We start from the raw sequence: 15,803 nt of genomic DNA on the forward strand, positions 1-15,803 counted from the left end.
ATCTGCTTTCTGTGTAGGTTTTTGTATTTACATTTCTTAGAGAGTTTCTTTGTGTTAATAGCCCTCTTCCTTCTCAGAGAGCAATAATCATTTTGTTCTCTGCAATGCAATTTTACGATCAAGCACTTCTGATCTTTTCAAACTTAGCTCTATTTTATATGTGTATTGTTAAAGACTTCTTTATGCCCCTGGTGCCGTGGTGCTTAAGGGGCCCTTTGTGCTTTGTGTGTGGCCATTTTGTTTGTACCTCAGCCTCTTTCTAACCTGATTTTGCCTCCTCTGCTCTTTGGTTGGGTGGAGGGCAGCTTGTAAGTGAAATTGTTAACACTCACTTGATGGGCTTACAGGGACCCCCATAGATTTCACATGATGATGGTCATGATGTGAACACAGGTAGGTGTAGTAGCAGATTTGAACCTATTAAGTACTTGAACATCTTATTATTCTTGAAACTTTGCTGAAACTCTAAATCACCTATTAAAAAAAATGTTTTTGCTTTTAGTGTAGAAGATACAAAACAGTTTATCATGCTGGAATATACCAATCTGAGTTTTACAACACATTTAGTGATGAGATGTTTGAGTCTTCTTGTGTGAGGCACATAATAGAAGTCTTTATTCTTCATCTGTGATGGAGTGTTTGGAGGACAGTAGGTCCATACTATACTAGGTCTATGCTATGTCTACACTATGACAGGGATCTGGATGAGTGGAAAGAATAGGCTACAGCCTTCAGGTTCTCCCCAAACTCTGCCCAGCGTGTCTGATCTGAAATCTTTTCTCTCGTGTTTCCTGCATGAGGCAAAGAGGGAGTGGGAAGGGAGTTTTGTCACTGAAAGACACAGCTGGGTGCAGGTGATGGAGAGGTGCTGGGTGTGCAAATACACTTTCACCAGTCGGACAGCTCTTTAGCCATGGCCCTGCAATGGCTCCACTGTACTTGTCCTTCTCCTTGCAAGTTCATGAGTTTTTAAAGAAAAGACTAAACTGTTTTTAATGGTGCCAGAGTGGGTGCCAGAGAGATTGCAGTTTAAAGCCACATGATTAAAAATAAGTTTCTTTAAAGCCCTGAATTCTGTTTATAAAAATAGATGTTGAACATACGGTACAACATAAAAATCCATGTGGTCCTGCAAAAAAAAAAAAAAAAAAAAAAAAAAAAAAAGAAAAAAAAAAGAAAAAAAAAAAAGAAAAAGAAAAAGTAGAAAGCACTTTAGCCTAAACCAGATGTGCGAAAGAGAGCTCCTAAACGTATTTTGTATTTTTTATTTGTGTGTATGTGTTTGTGTATGTGGGAGATATTTTTGGTTCCTGCTAGGCTTCTTTGCAGCAAAGCCCCTTTCTAGAATTTACTTTCCTTTATTAGAGTTGCAGCTCGGCTTTGTGTGGGCCTCTGGGGGTTTTGGCCAGCCGTTGGCAATTTCTCTCAGACACCCAATTACCCCTGACGTCAATGCCGTCTCTCCCATCTCCCTTGGGTGCCCACATTTTTTCCTTTGTAACACTAATAGCTGACTAGCTAAGTGCCTGTTATTTCCTTGGCAGAAGATTTGATTGTGTTTTGGGCCGGATACTAAATCCAAAAACTATGTAAAAATGTCAATAGGTGAGTGCACATTGATTTCGGTTAGTCACAGTGATATTTGAGCCCCTTCGGGGGCTCTGTCTGGGGAAGTATTTTACAAGAAAGATAATATAACAGAAAATTACTGGAGCTGCACAGGTCTCTGGTGGATTTCTTAGGGGCCTGCTAAGTTTCTGTAGAATCAACAAATGCTTTATTAATCTAAATTTGCGGTTTTGTTCCTGCCTCTCTTCGCCGGCTCGGGCTCGCCGGAGGAGGCTCGGCGGGAGCGGGGCGGCCGGCGGCGGGGCCGGGCCGGGCCGGGGGGCGGCGGGGCGGCCGCGGGCCCCTGGCGGGCCGGCCGGGGCTGCGGCGAACGATAAGGCGGGGCCGGGGGGCCCGTGCCAGCTGTGCGGGGCCCGCGCTGACTGGGAGCGGCTGATAAGGGCCCCGCGCGGCAGCCAGCCGGCAGCGCCGCTCCGCCGGCGCGCTGCGGGGCCGCGCCTGCCAAGCAAAGTTAAACACAGCCGGGCCGGGGGCGGCGGGCAGGGCTGCGCTGCGAGATAATGCTAATTGATTGAATCAAAGTCGCAGAGCAGCCTTGTTTTTGCCTCGCAATTAATTTTTTTTTTTTTTCTAATTTTCAGACCGAAGTATCCGAAGAGCTCAGGTTGCACCGAGCATATGCTGCGCTAAAAGATAATAAGCACATGCCCTCTTCAGCTTTTTGGGGGAAATTCAGGCCAAGGAAAGGCGCAATTAAATAAAACGCACCCCCTTAAAGTTGTGAGCACGCGGCTCCTGGCTCAGCAGAGCGTGCTCTTAAGGACAGGGAAAATCAATGGCTTTTCCAGGCCGTGTGCTAGCTGGCTACCTGTGACGAGCAGTCCCTTTTGCCCACAAAGCCAGCAGGTAGTGACACCAGAGAAGGGGATTGACGGGGGACTGACTTGTGCAGTGTCCACACGTTGGGTATTTCTGCAGCCCTTCTCTCTCTCTGGCTCCCCACCACAACGTCATACCCCACAGCTCAAGAAATACGTAGAGGAAGACACAGATTGATGCCATTTGTGTTTTTGTATCAGTTGCTTTGCAGGTTTAGTTTAGTCAGTTTGGATCGTTTTCACTAGCAGCTTGTCTGCCAGAAATTTTTCTTCTCTTTTAAGGGTATTTCTCCCCAATATAGCGTTCAGGAGTAGTAGTGTAGTTGTGTGCTTTGAGTAAATAAAACCTTTTAGTCTTTGGCAATTGCATCTGCAATCACTAAAATCTTATGTCAGCACAGCGTGTACAGTGTAGGATATCTAATAACTAGTAAGCCATTTAAAAAAGTCTTCTGCTTGGTCAGATATAGTGCTTAATGTATAGTGCTGTATCTTGCCCAGCACATAATTAGTATTGAGAGGGGAAAAGCCTCCCCTGTGGACTATGACACCACAGACCTAAATTGGCTTTTTTTTTTGCACATTAGAGTTTTCTTTCTTTAGTGGAGGACATTTCTTTGCTTGTTTTAAAAATCATTCTTTAAGACTTAACAGACTGTATTAGCGTATTGTGTATCTTAAATGAACCTTGCAAGCTCTAGCAGTGTATTCTTCTTCCCATATAGGCACTGTTTAGGGTGAGCAGGCAAGCAGTATTGTAGTGCCAGAGTGATCAAACGTTGGCTAGGAAAAAAACAAAAACCCAACCCTAACCTGGGAAACAAAATTAACCAACCCACTTTTGCAGTGATTTTGTTGGATCCCATCCTGGAACAAGTGTATGTATGGATGTGCTAGGAAAATGAATGGGCCTTATTGAGGTAAGACACTGTGGTTTATCTAATCATGAAAAAGTTGGGATTTTCAGTAGAGCTCTGTCATGTTTTGCTCAGAATGGCAACAGATGATTTCTTTATGTGTGGGCCAGATTCATGGGATTTCTTCCCAACTCATGAAAGCATGGAACATTTTCTGTCTTTTTGGGCAGGAGCAGGGTATCCTGATATCCTATCAAACAGACTAATAGGTCTCTTCTGCTGAAAGAGCTGGTAATCTGCCTTGTCATGACCATTGGTTATGAAAGGGACAAGTCAGCTGTGAAAAAAGAGGACTTTCTTGAAGGAACCATGTAAAAACTTTGGCCTAGTGCCAACACAACCATTGCGATTAACTTTGGCAGGGACATGGCTCAGATTAGAGATTTCTTGTGTGGAAAATAGGGTTTTTTTTTTTTTCTTATAGGCTTGAGAGCCTACTAGGTTTCTGTTGCTGACCTCCCCTCTTTGTCGTTTAAGATTCCAGTATAATTAAACTCACAACTGTAATATGGTCTTGTCTCTTTAGCCAGACAGTGCCAGTGGTATGACTGGCAGGTGACACTGTCTTTCTCTACCTCAAATACAGCAGGTGAACTGCTCCTGGGCAGTCAGATGTTTTTAGACTTGAGCAGTGCTTGGTATCACCCCTTTCACCCTCCTCCCAGCCTGGCCAGTGTGCTCAGCCCATTGGTCTCAGAAGTGTTGACAGCAATGTGGAAAACAGGTGCCAAAGCAAAAGTACTGTGAGGTCATTTGGATAGATAAAAGTGAGTAAAATTCATGGAGATAAGGTGCACCCACTCAGCACCTGCCCACCTCTGTGCTCCCCTGTGCTAAGGCACACTGCTGCCAGCGGGGCTGCTGCCAGGCTGTGCTGGCATCGAGCACTCTCTGGGCTGAGCCACCAGCCCTGCCTGGGAGGGGCGTGGGGAAAGGACAAAACCAGCTTCTGCTGGAAAGATTAAAAACATTACCCCTGTGCTAAGATGCAATGCGGAGTTTTGGGGTGTGAGCCAGTCTGTAGAGCACAGGCAGTGGCAGGCAGCTGGAGGAGCTGCTCTCTAGTGAACCAAGTCCTGAAATTAGAAGGGGCAGGTTTGAATCAAAACCGAAACAAAGAGCGGGGCTGGCTGTCTCTGCCAGGCCGAGGCGCATTGGTGGCCGAGGTTTTCCTGTGTCGTGTCCCCTGCAGCGGCACAGCAGAGCGCCGCAGCACGCCGGACACGCCGCGCTCCCCGGGCTGAGGTGGGACCTGTTCTCTGGGCTGCCCTGGGTGGGCAGGGGCTGGTGGAGGGGAAGGCCAGCTGAGGCAGGGGTCACGGGTGGCATTGGTGGCGAGCAGGTGGCTGGCACTGTGTCGGGGACACAGCAGGGCTGGTACCTCTGAGGACAGAGGGAAGGAGGCTGAGGGACAGCTGTGAATACCAGGGGCAGCTAAGATACCTTAAGGACACCTTCTCAGTAGTTTGCTGGGAAACAGACCTGTATGCGTGTTTTGCCATATCCTAGCTTCTAAATGTACAGTGGGACATAAAGGACACACTAGAGGAAAAGCTGGGTGAATTTTCAAAGTAATGAAGGTAGGAGAGTAGTAATAGGGTAGCAACTGACTGGGAGGTGGCAGTGAGAGAGGAAATATCAGCATGGAGGGCAGCAGAAAAGGGAAGAATGGAGAGAGAAGCATCACCAAAATGATTTCTATCCCTCTGTTAAGAACTTGGGACATTTGTGAGTGAAACAACTCCTTTTCCAGGAGCATTTCCTTTTCCCTATCTCTGCACAGGCCTTTGTGGCCTTGCAGCCCAGGTCTTTTTCCACTTCTGAGTGTGTGTTACACCTATTACCAAAGTGTCACTAAGGTATATTAGCATGGTTTTCAGGTGACTGCTCTGACAATGGGGTTGTTCTTGCCATATAATTCACAGAACTTCACTCAAGTCACAGCCTGGAGAATGAGGAGGAAATTCACCAGATTAAGTTGATTCTGTGGAGGCATGCAGGAATATATCCAAGTTAAACTCAAAGGAAATTGATCAGATTGGCAGTAGATTTCATCAGGTTTATAGTTGCATTAGAAATCTCACACTAATCTTGAAAAATGTTTTAGAATTAAAAACTCAAAGGTTTCGAGGAAACTTTTTACACAAAAATCATCAGTATGATTATGTATCTCATACAGGACAAGTAGTCAAGTTCAGTAAGGCATCAGTTACTCTATGTTGAGATAGCCATGTGACCATAAACACTGGAGCAGTGTGAATAGCCAGTAGGAAGCATCAGAGTTCTGCTTTGTTTTTTAGTTGTATGTAAGTGTGCAGGAGACTTGTGAAATTGTTCTTTCAGCTCTGGTAGTGCCTGGTTTAAAGAATGTTAGCTGAGCAATAGTGCCTTTCTGAAGCAAATGGTCTTTAACTTTCCCCCCTCATCTTTGAATGTGTGTTAAGTCCACCTAGATCTTCTTGTAATTGGCAGTTTTTTGTTTTTGGGGTTTTTTTTGAGATCTTCAATAGGCAGCAGTCTCTCCATTGCTATGCATTAATGCCCTCTTTTGTATTGCTTTTATAGCCCCCCATTGTCCCTGGTCATGTATTCACAGAGCTGGTAGACAAAGCAGTTGGCAAGGAAAGTGAATGACTTCAGGAAGGGATAAACATGTGTGCTCTGACCATGGAGATGACAGAAATGTAGAAAGGATGGATAGAGGGTAAGCAAGGTCTTGAAATCGGGGAAGCTGATGGATTGTGTTCCAGAGGAAGGTTAGAGTAGCAGGACTGGAAATGGAGGCAGAGGATGTGAGTCAGGGTGGGAACTGCCAAGAGGAAGATGAGAGATGTCAAAAAAGCACAGGGAAAGAAGGGGAATAGACTGGTAAAAGGTAGAGTGGATCTGGAAGCAGCAACTAAGAAGTGAAACACGCAGGCTAAGATAGTTGACTCAGAAGAGGTGGGAAGTGTAAGATGAAATGAACAACTTCAGCAAAGGATAATATCTTCCACTCTTAAGAAACTCCAAAACTTAGTAGAAGGAAGAAATGCATCTACTTGGTTTTACTTTCCTGTGCTTTTGACCAGGCAGTTCTGCTTTCTTTTCCGATGTTGATGACTGTCTCATGATTTCCCTGAGACATTATCATAGAAATAGACATGGAAACTAAATGTCCTGTTTCTAGGAAGCATGATCAGGTAGTGTTTTCTCTATCCAGTGAGATATGGGCTTCCAGTAGCTAGCCTATTAGAGAATTCTTTTTGTAAAGTATCCTCAAAAAGAAAAAAAACCATTGAAAATGACTGGTGAATTTCTTCTGGTAGCAAAAAACTAAGACTTTGAGAAACAGTTTATGTAGAGGTGATCTCCATATCTCCTTTCCAAACTACGTTACTCTGTGATTGAACCTTCTGAGGAAAAAGAAATTGTGAAGTTTGAGTTTTGTTTCTGATGCAGGTTGGAAAGGCTTAATAAGTAGTGCTCTGCTCTAGCAAAGTTAGATGAGAACCAGGTGATTGACTTTCACAGGCAAAATAAGAATTCACAATCCCAACAGCAAATGTTGCTTGAGTTCCTGGGTAAATAACTCAATTACCTCTGCAAGATGCTCTTCTCTTGGGTTAGAGTCAGTGACCACTTAAGGATGTTCCTCCCTTTGCAGGAATACCCATGGGTTTCCAGAAAGTGAGACAGGAAAAGGCACACATGCTCCTGGTGACGGCAGCTTAAGCTCATTACTCTGATTTTGAGATACGCTGGCATTGTCTCAACAGCCTGCATTCACATTTATGGCTTTTCCAGACTAATCTAGGAGAGAGTGTGTGCTCAGCCTGCTCCAGGTACATCTGAGTTTGAGCTCAGGGCCCAGCAAAGCACACCATGGCATGGGCAGCACCAGCATTGGAGTCTCAAAGATGCAAAGCCAAGACACAAAGTGGAAGTAGCTCTCCATGCAAATCTTTAACTTCTGGCAGTCCTGTTGGTGATACCACTGTCTCCTGAGGTTGCCTGAACAAATTCATCAAAAATAACTATTTACTAATAACTATTAGTAAATTATTCCCTCCTATGAATGAGCATGTAGGTATTTTTCTAATGAGATAAAAGAAAATTAGTCTTATTCTTCACCAACCATATTAGTTTGCACTTCAGTTAATTCCTTCGTGCTAATTCATCTTGGAGTGTTTTGGAAGATTTCTCAGCATCTACCAGGGCATTTTGTGGGACAGTCTATGGAAAGGACAGAACATTTGTTGAAGAGTCTTTACTGTATTTTCCCATTAGAATTCTCAACTCAGTGCTGAGGTTTCAAGAGGTTTTGAGAGAGCTGGTGGAGCCTCCTTTTGAACCCATCATGGATTTTTTTTCTTTGTATTTTATTTCCTTTAAAGATTTTTCACTTCCTTATGGCAACCTGCTTTTGCCAAATGAGTAAGGCACTCCAGTTCTTGCCAGCTTTTGCCCCATTTACCACCTTCCAAAAAGATTGCAGTGGCTGTATGACCACATCTCAGATTTTCCCCAGAGGGATCTCTCTGATTTCTTTTCAATCAGTTCATTTAATTGACCATGTGTATTTCCCTAGCCCTTGTGGCTCCCTGAGTGCAGCTATTCGTCAGAAGCTGGATCTTAAGCATCCTTTTCATGTTTTACTTGGAGAATTTCTTAAACCATCTCATCTGTTCTTGGCATTTGGGGCTAAGCCCAAAAGGGAAGCTCTCTCAATCAAAAGGCTATCTAAATGGATAATGTGATACTTTGAGACCTGTAACAAGGAGGCAAATGTCCCAGTCCCACTGCTCCCATGCTGATCCCAGCAGAGCCACCGTAGCTTTGAAGGCTTGTTTGGGCAGGGTTCCCAACGCGGATGTTTGCAAGACAGCTAACTGGAACTTGGTATACATGTACCTAGCATACTGCTTAGATGTAGAGCCTAGGCATGATGCCCACTTTGGAAAGCAGCTTTGTAGTCTATATCTGCTTAATTTAGTCCTCAGCTGGCCTCCTGAGAATGGCTGTTTGCTGCAGTGTCCAAGAGCAGGAAGGGACGGAGGCAACTTTCATCAGAAAGAAGATGAAGTAACTTGGCACTCGTTGGAGTTTGGAGGCTAAATTGCCTCTTAAAAGATCATCCTTACTGCTTGTCTAAGGATTTTCCAAGCTGTAAATAGAATGGGAAGAAGGATGCCTTTGTATCCTATGTTCCCCTTTTCTAGATGTTGTCTTGGTGACATGAGCTTCCTTCTTCCAAGTCTATAAAATTCTGTTTGAATGCTTTTCATGCTCTAGTTTGGCATACAGCATAAACCAAGCAAACTGACCTGAGACAGGAATGCATTTTCCTCTTCAGTGACTTCTGTCTGTGTCCACTGCTAGCATCTATATTAGCAAATGCAATTTCTTGGGAACATCCCAGAGCTTGTGTTGTCCAGAGTATTTTTAATAGTGCAAAGCACTGTTATTTCCTAGAAAGTTTGGTCAGCTTCTTCCACATCAATTTTTGAATCCCTCTTCTATTACTTCCTTATGTCATGTTTTATTCTGTCTTTTTAAAAATAAACATTCAGGGGTTGGACTAGATATCTGCAGAGGTCCCTTCCAACCCTGGCTATTCTGATTCCATGAAACATAAGTCAGGAGTAATTAGAAGAATAGAAGGAAGTAAATGGTACAATGTGTCACTACAGTCAATGGTCAAATATCAGAATTTTATTCTTGAGGGCTAAGTTAAATAAAAAAAGATCATTTTAAATAACTTGACATTCCCTTAATGATCCATGAAAGGTAAATCTGAACATTTGACTTCATTGCAGTAATACAGCTAGTTTAAATTTTTATTGTTTTTAAGCCTGCAGCTACCAGGCTGGAGCAAGTTATTTGCAGCGTATTTTTAAGTCCATATTGAAATATTAGCCATAACTGTCTGCTGTGTACAAAAAAAAAAAAAAAAAAAAGGGGGGGGTGTGCATGTTTGAAGTTTAATCATGCTTCTACTTATGCTCAGTCCCAGAGCAATCCTTTTTTCTGCTGCTGAGCTCAAACAGCTAGTAGCCAGGTTTGATCTGCTGCCCCATGGAGCAGTGCCCTATGTGAATTTGAAGTTTTCTCAACCCGGGAGGCCTGCAAATAAAGACTAGCCTCAGGTAGCCAGAGCTCTCCTTCCCAAAGCAGCTCCCGGGGCGCTGCCTGGAGCAGTCCTCCTGAAATTGTTTCAGGCAATTGCTACAGACTATCTCTACTACTGCCCCTCTTACCCCTCCTTCCCTCTCCTCCTCTTGGCATAAAGGGAGGAGTTTTGGAGTCCAGGAGTCCTATTTGACTTTAATAAAATGAAGAAAAAAAAATTAAAAAATAAAAAGCAGAGCAGTTTGTAGGGAACTGGCACAGACTGTGGAAACAGGAGCCACAGCAAGACAAAACCCAGTGGCCTTCAAAACTTTTTTCCCTTCTTTCTCACCACATGACTTGGAGGATGTGGACAGTAATTAAAGGACCCCCTAGCTCTTCATTTTCTGTGCCTGGTCCTTTGATCTGGTTCGTGTCGGGTAGCTATTTTCATTGTTCCTGTCTTTTCTTTTATTCTCACCCAGCCCCTTTGATGTGAGCAATGATGATCTTTCATTCCAAAATAGGAGATGGGCAGGATAGCAGTACTGGCCTTATATAATGCATCTTTCACATCTTATTTTTAAACTTGAGCATAATAGGTGTAAGTCAGAGCCTGGGGAACATTAACCCTTTCCATGCACTGCTGAGGAGGTTAAGAGCCTATCAGTTTTGGTAATGGCAGTCAGGTTAATCTTCTGTAGATGCCTACATATGCATTTGTGGAAAAGATTATTATTATTATTATTATTTTCCTGCAAATATGATGGATCTCAAAATATAATCTGGAGGGAGTTTGTCCTAATTGTTCCCATGTGGGAAAAATGTGCTGAGAAAGAACAGTAAAGCTAATGCAGTTATTCTGACTGGCTTCACTTGGCAGCACAGTGGGAGTGAAGCGTACTGTTTATTAGTATATGTTAATAAACTATAAGGGACAAGCTGCAGGTGGCGGTTTATGAACTGTTAGCTCAGGTAAGATAGATGACAATATGGAGGTTATTGGTAACATTAGCAGCAGAGAAGGGCTGGAGGTTCTTAGTGTTGTCTTGAAGTCACAGAAGCCCAGTATGTCTCTGTTACTGCCTCTTCCTCACAGGGAGCACAAACCAAGTAGCTACATTCCAGCCAGGGTGGGTGGCACTGAGGCTGGAGCCCCATCAGATGTGGCATGTGCAGGAACCCCTCTGCCGGCCACCCCGGGGGACATTCCCTTGCCAGTCTGCATGGGGAGGCACATGGGATACCCCTCTGCTGTGCTGTGGAGGGTGGCACATGTGACACTCCTGTGCTATGCTTTGGAGGGTGGCACATGTGACACCCCCGTGCCACGCTTTGGAGAATGGCACTTGTGACACCCCCGTGCCATACTTTGGCGGGTGTCACACGCGTGCAGGGCAGCACAATGGCCCCGTGTCCCTGCAGTGGCCCAAGTGCCACCCTTTGGAGGGTGTCACACGCGTGCAGGGCAGCACAATGGCCCCGTGTCCCCGCAGTGGGGAGCCCCCGCAGCCCCAGGGAGGCAGGTGGTGCTGGCGCAGCGCTGCCCGCGGTGTCCCCGGGGAGCTCCGCATTACCGCGGTCCCCATCTGCCTCGGCGGCACCTCCTCCCTCCGGGCCCCAGCAACAATGGCTCTGCTGCTGCTGCTGCGCCCTGCCCGAGCCGGCCCGCTGACATTTGCAGGGTTCAGCCGTCACAGCACAATCCGCTCGGGAAATGCAGCTGTACTTGTAAATAGGGAGCCCAGAATTTTCAAACTTCATGTCTTGAGGTACCAGCGCCATGGAGGAGGAGCTCAGCTTTCCCCAGTGCCTTTTACTTTAGTAGGATTTGTGACTATCTAAAAATTTGTAAAACTATAGGTCTGCTGCTAAACCACTTAAACATTAATGTTTGAACATCATGTCACTGTTTTTTGTGTTCAGAAGACGACCTAAATGGGCACAAATGAAAAATAAAATCCCAACATTTTCCTGGTAGAATTAATTGGAGACAAAATATAACAAATTGTCAATAAGAAATAACAAAGAAGCAGTGTGGATAACAAAGATTAAGTGTGGTAGTAGAGAGAGACAGCCTGATGAGTCTGATTATGTTTTAGTTTAAAGCCTGCCTTTTTCTTTTCATTCACAAAATATATATGCATAAGTAGCTTCATGTCTGAAACAATTTTAGTTGTGGATTTATACGCTCATGACACCCACTCTTTTAGGGATGTAAAACGTGTGTTATGTTTGTGTAGTTCTTAAAATAACAGCTGTTTATTAGATAACATTTAGGGCCATTCTTATTATATATTATGGTCCTGGATCAACAAAGTAATTCAGCAGATGCCCAACTTGAGCACGTGATGGGACACGTAGGCTTTTCAACCTGCACTTGCTTAAACCTGAGCACATGCTTAAATAGTTTGCTGAATATGGGCCAAGACCAGATGTAGTGAATACCTATAATTAACTTTGTTAAATGGCTTACAATATGCCACTTGTTTCCATGTGCTTTTAAATTTCCCACTTGAACATTGTTCAGGCTGAATTTCTGTGTGTTTGTCCTTGTCAGTAGAGTTTGGTTCTTTTTTTCTTTTTAAATTAAATGTATTTGGTTCCCTCAGAATATTTCTGTTAGGTATGAAATAGGAAAAATTCTCTTCCAGTACAGATGGTTTTTAGTACCAGTGGTTTTGTAGCTGGGGTGCTTTAAGGAAATAAGGGAAGGAAAGGTTGTAGAAAGGAATAATATTTCACTGGAGCAGCTTCTAGAGTTGGAAAAAGTAGACACACTTCTGAGACCTGGCAAAGGGATGTGGAACCTGTAATCTTGTCCACTTTTTCCAGCTATATCAGCTAATCTAATAATAGAATCTTATAGGGCGATGTAATTTCTTTTTTTAGACAGAGAAAACAAACATTGAAATTGCACTGAAAAAGAGGAAAGTTGGCACCAATACATTCCTCAATGACTACTAGGGCCCTTTCTTCACTTGGAAAGGAAAAAAAAAATCCATCTTTCTAAAGCAACCCTGTTTTAAGGGCTCAAGCACGCCCAGATAGCCTCTAGTTAGGTTTCAGCAGTCTAATGAAGCCTGCCTTTTTTGTGATTTCACTGCACATACTCCCTGCCTGCCTTGATTGGCAGCTGGGTAGCAGACCTCTGCAGCTGTGACAATTTGCCTGAGGGAGACTGTAAGTGTCTCATTGAAACTTGCATTGTAAAATCCTCCAAAATGCCTCCCATAATATTAGGCACAGGAGAAAAACACAGGTGTGAAAAACTTTCACAGATCCCATGAGTTCAATGTCTCTTGGCAGCTTTGGTGGATTCAGTGTTATAATATAAATTTTAAACTTGCTTTTGCAAAACAGAAGTTGCTCCGTCTTTGTCACAAGGAGTGGTGAAAACAGCAGTGGCTGTGCCATGCTTGCCTTTCCAGGGTGATGAGGATTGGGTATCCATGGGTGAGACTGTGTAAGCTGCCTCTGTAACTCTGCAGCCCATTCCAGCACGGACAGGGCTCAGGTGTCCCTGCTGCCCGGGCACCTCGCTGGCACAGCACAGTTTGGGGAGCTCCTGTTTCCTGAGTGAGGGTCTGGTCTCATCCTGTCCAAAAATGAACACTCCTTGATTGATTTTGCTTCCAGTGAAGGAGGGATTTGAAAACCTAAGAGGTGTCTCCATGAAATCAACATTCCTATATGTATGTACGATCATTTTGTCTTCCGCTGGTTAAGTAGCTTAACACACTCCTCACTGGCATAGGTGAGGTTCAGCATTGCCAGCATGACTGGAAGATGAATCTTGGCTTCTAATGCCTGATCCTTTTGCTGGTGTGTTTGTTCCCAACTGCTTGCCTGTGTGCTACAGCAACTTTGCTTCTTACATTTGCCATAAAAGAATCTCAATATGACTGCAGCCTTAAGATCTGGCACTTCAACAGTCTCAGTAGGTTCAACACAATATTCAGGAATTAAAGTTCTGAAGAAATGCAAGCAGCTAAATTTAGACTTAAGAAACGTGCCTGATTTGAGTGAGCTGTGGGTATACTGATACATGGAAGTTTCCCTACAAGCCAGCTGGGCTTTATTTGTTGCTTAAAGGGAGGAGATTTTAGTTAAGTTGGAACATTTGATTTGCTTTCTTGAATTGTTTTTGATTAGTGACTGAGTGCAAGGTTAAGCTTTAATAACATATCCATTGTAATAAAATCATGCTGGTGAGTGATACATGTGGCTAAAAAGATTTCAATATACTAGTCTATTAAACTAATACAATTTGGAAGTGCTCTGGAAATAAGCACATAAAATAAGAATCAAAGGCAAATTAAAAGATTTTTTTAACTCTTTCAGGGGCTAAGATTTTTGTGACCAGACTGTCCTGTTCTGGCACGCTGGGTGAACAAGGCCGCGTGGCTGCAGCCTTGATAAAAGGGAAACTGTTTTAAATTCAGTAACGAAAAGTGTTAATGCATCACTGAGTTTCTGCTGCAGTGCACTAGTGACAGACCCAATGACTAGTTAAAGCTGGAAATAACAAATTCAAATGACATTCAAAAGTTTCATGAGAGACTCTCAGTACTTTTCACCTTCTGTTCTGGACTACAAACTTCAGTCAGTTCAAGAGAAATCAAAGATGCCGTAATGTGTAGATTTTGTGAGCTGGTAGTTGCAGTAGGGCTGAGGTTTTAGTTTCAGATTTTTATCAGGGTTTTCTGCTCTCTGTGCTTTCCACAGACTGTCCGAAGAGCCACAAAACTTGTGTGATGTATAGTGATTCAATGTACTGTAAACTACACAAGAGGGCTCAGTTTCATGGATGTGTGAAGCTTTTGTGTCAATGTTTTTAGTGGTGTCAATTGAGAAGCTGAACTCAAAGTTCAGTTGAGCATTAGGAGTATCAATTGAAAGCTCAATTTGAGTTATTTGCTTGTTGAAACTGGTTCATTGCACTGGAACATTTTAAACAAACTTTGTGAAGCAGTTCAGTATTATGTTTCTTATTTCACAGATGAGGAAACTGAGGCAAAAGGTATGGAGTTTCTTACCTTTGTAATGGGGTTGGAAATGTTAACAGAATGTGGAGCCTCCAGACAGTGCTGCTGATGTGTTATTGACTGCTGTGTACTGCTCCTTGTCTAGCAGAGGAGTCTAGTTTGTCAAAGGGAAGGGGTTTTGTCTCGTCATTGAGGAAGGAAATGGATTTAAATGTCAAAGGTTGGGGAAGCCATTGTCTTCCCTTTTATGGCAGTGAACATGTCATGTTCCTCTGCTTACCAAATAAATGAAACTATAAAGGAAATGGTAGTTTTGGAAAAAGAAAATAAAACCCAGCACTGTAATCCAGAGCATCTGTTTTCTACTGTATTTTTTCCCCTGGTCTCTTTTTATAATTTACATCCAAAGCATGAAGTGACAGAATTTGGCAGACTTGGTTCTGTACAGTAGAGCTTAATGGTTTTGTAGCAGGGAATAAATAAAGCCCCTCAAGCCTGCTTAGTTCTCACCCATGCACGTGAGCAGGGAGTGGGGGAAGGAGTGTTGTATTTTTCTTGGAAAAAGACCTTTTCAGTTTCTCCTAATCTGGCACCTGGAGGTCCAGCTGTGCTGGCTTGGGGCTGTGTGTAGCCCTGTGCATGGGAAAGATGATGGACAGGCCGCTGTAGAAGTTGAAATGTTTCACGTCTCTACAGGCAATATGTATAGCTGTATTTGTGAATAGTGGCAGGGCGCAGTTGGAGGTGGAATTACTCTTCAAACAATGATTTGCCAATAGTGCTGCAGTCTGGGCTGGTTTCTGTTGCGATTTGTGGCAGCGCCTGGATTTTCCAGCTTTGCTTGCTCGTGCTACGGCAGCCATGGAGCCTCTGTGCCTGCCATCATTGCTTCCTGTCTCCATGAGCTGACTGTGAATTATTTTTCCTGGTTTGAGCTCTGCACATAGCCTGGAAATGTGTCATTCTGGTTATGTTTGGCTTGGTCTTCTGCTAATTTATACCAGTTTCTACTTCAATATATTTCCATTGGATTCATTCAATGGCAGTATTTCTAATTTACTTGGGTATGAGTAAGAGTATTGGGTTCATTACTTCTAATGGTTTAGTAATCTTGATTAATTTTTCTTCTGCAATCACACAAATGCCAAGGTTAATTTGCTCTTAAACACTTGATTTTTGTAGGATAAAAAATGATTCCGTATTTAAAGAAGAAAATAGAGTTCAGTTTTATTCTGCAAAGTGGTCTAGGTTGGGGAATGGTGGATTTTGTTTGTTTGGATTACAGAATTTAAAAAATACTGAGTTATTATTTGAGAAATGGAAGATTTAATTTGCCCTCACTGGTATACTCTTGGATCCTC

The 15,803-nt window shown here is 43.4% G+C and overlaps 1 protein-coding gene across 4 annotated transcripts in view; it reads left to right on the forward strand.

Moving 5' to 3' along the window:
- The window catches only part of ZNF423 (zinc finger protein 423), a 228,128-nt gene that overhangs the window by 89,978 nt on the left and 122,347 nt on the right, over positions 1-15,803 (forward strand). The window contains exons 1-2 of one of the 4 annotated variants that reach the window (XM_079316108.1): positions 1,508-1,605; positions 2,211-3,367. The exons of the other annotated variants lie outside the window; for them this stretch is intronic. The gene's annotated coding sequence lies outside the window, so the exon portion shown is untranslated. Of the gene's footprint in view, positions 1-1,507; positions 1,606-2,210; positions 3,368-15,803 lie in introns of those variants that run through there. 4 annotated transcript variants of the gene reach the window in all.

Source organism: Erithacus rubecula (assembly GCF_903797595.1).
Source record: "Erithacus rubecula genome assembly, chromosome: 12".
NCBI classification, from domain to species: Eukaryota; Metazoa; Chordata; class Aves; order Passeriformes; family Muscicapidae; genus Erithacus; species Erithacus rubecula.